Below are 2,408 nucleotides of genomic sequence, written 5' to 3'. Positions count from 1 at the left end.
AGGAATACACGTTCAGCGAAACGTAATTATGAAATCAAGGTTGCCAGTCAAGCAAAATCCAACCCAAAGGGTTTCTTTCACCTCTATAGAACAAAAAATAAAGAAAGAATAGGACCAATTAAAAACGATGAAAATGTCATGATAGAATCGGAAGAAAAAATGAGTGAGGAGTTTAACAATTATTTTCTATCGGTGTTTACTAATGAGAGGTTAGATAAAGTACCTGACTGTGATCCGATTTTCAGAGGGGATGAAGAAAATAGCCTAACTAATATCAGCATTAGTAAAGAAGAAGTTATCAAGCAGATTGACAGACTTAAAGCTACAAAATCTCCGGGTCCGGACGAAATTTTTCCAAGAATGCTTAAGGAGTGTAGATTTGAAATCTGCGACCGGTTAACTGAAATATTCAATAAATCGGTAGACACTGGTTCTGTTCCAACTGCTTGGAGGCAGGCAAACGTTGTTCCTGTTTTTAAGAAGGGAGATAGATCGACCATATGCAACTACAGGCCAATCAGTTTGACGTCGGTTATAGGAAAGATGCTTGAATCAATAATAGTAAATAGACTCGGAGAACACATTGAAGGGCATAATTTAATTCGTGATTCACAGCATGGTTTCTCCAAAGGTAAGTCATGCGTGACTAATCTTCTATCCTTTTACACTAAGGTATATAAGGCGTCAGACAACAATGAAAATTACGATGTTATTTACCTTGACTTTAGCAAAGCGTTCGACAAAGTGCCACACCAGAGACTACTAAATAAAATCAAAGCCCATGGCATAGGAGGAAAAGTGTTAGAATGGATTAGAGCTTGGATTAGTAACAGAAAACAGCGGGTCACCATAAATGGAATAAAATCTAGGTGGGGCAATGTTACTTATTGTTCATTATGTATATAAACGACTTAGACGATGGGTTAAATAGTGATGTTAGTAAGTTTGCGGACGACACTAAAATAGGACGCCTAATTAGGTCAGGAGAAGACGCCCAGATTCTGCAGGATGATCTTGATAAACTGTTAACATGGTCGGTGAAATGGCAAATGAACTTCAATATCTCTAAGTGTAGCGTGTAACGTAGGGCTACCCGAAAATAGATACAACTTAGATGACACGTTTTTAGAAAAATCTGAGTGCGAGAGGGACTTGGGAGCAAAGGCTATAACAAGGGTGATGCAAACAAGGTCATCATAATAAAACAACAATACAGAACATCACAACATCAGACTCCACCGTGTGGTGAATCGAACTTGGGACAAGTTACTCGAAAACCCCACTACCCTAGAACGAAAGGATACGAACGACAAGAGCAGCCTTATGCATGGTGGCCACAGAATTTACCAAGAGCCCAGACACTATCACCCCAAGCAATATACTTTGCATCAGACCAACATAGTAGTTAAGTAAACTACCTTGGAACTAAGCAAGGAAAAAAAGAAAAAGAAAATAGGTCATCTAGCTTTGGTACTCCCAACGAATACACAAGGGCTGTCGCCTCCCCCCCCTCTTTTCATTACACATTGTCCTTCCTTTCCAACTTTGAATTGCAACAATTTAGGTTATAATAAGAAAAAACTAATTATTTTGTTCTATTAGGATTTTATAAAGTTTCTAAATACTTTTTTTCTTTATATCAATTTGTTTCCTTTTATATCAAAACAAAAGATAAAAAAATTCTGGAGCAGCACCCCCACTAATTTAAGCTACGAGCCGCCACTGAACCCAACACACTTTAAATCTCTCACTTCCTTCTTCACTTCAAACTTTCTCCTTCCCCTCTCCCCCCATTCTCCGCCCAATGAGCACATCCCCTCTTACCTCCAGTTACCGAGATACAGCAAGAAATATATATAAATCTTTTGAAAGACCGTTGGTCTAAGACAAACATTAACGTTTCATAAGTATAAGCAATTTCGTCGCATGAATCTACTTTTTGATAGATAAAAAATGAATGAATAAATTAGACACACTCCCTTCCCTTTTTCCTTAGCCCTCACCCCTAAACATACTTTCTATACCGGGTCAGAATACATGGAGTATAGGCACTCCCTAAAATTGCACAGAAGTTAGAATATATATATATATATATATATATATATATATATATATATATATATATATATATATATATATATATATATATATATAATAAAATGTGTGTAAGTAATATTTTAAAAGTAAAAATACATAAATAAGCATTCTTTAAAAATGTATGTTATATTTTTAAAAATATATAATTATACTTAAAATTACATATAAAACTCTTTTAACTTACAAATATTGGTAATTGGATTAAATTATTTTCCAAACGCCAGTAGATTTAACAATCTTACAATCGTAAATCTTTTAGTTTGGAAGACCATTGGTCCATCACAACCTTTATCATTTGTGAAGTGCTCACA

The sequence above is a fragment of the Oratosquilla oratoria genome, chromosome 42, assembly GCF_046742065.1.
Source record: "Oratosquilla oratoria isolate Oo_2021 chromosome 42, ASM4674206v1, whole genome shotgun sequence".
NCBI lineage: Eukaryota > Metazoa > Arthropoda > Malacostraca > Stomatopoda > Squillidae > Oratosquilla > Oratosquilla oratoria.
This window is presented reverse-complemented; position numbering follows the sequence as displayed.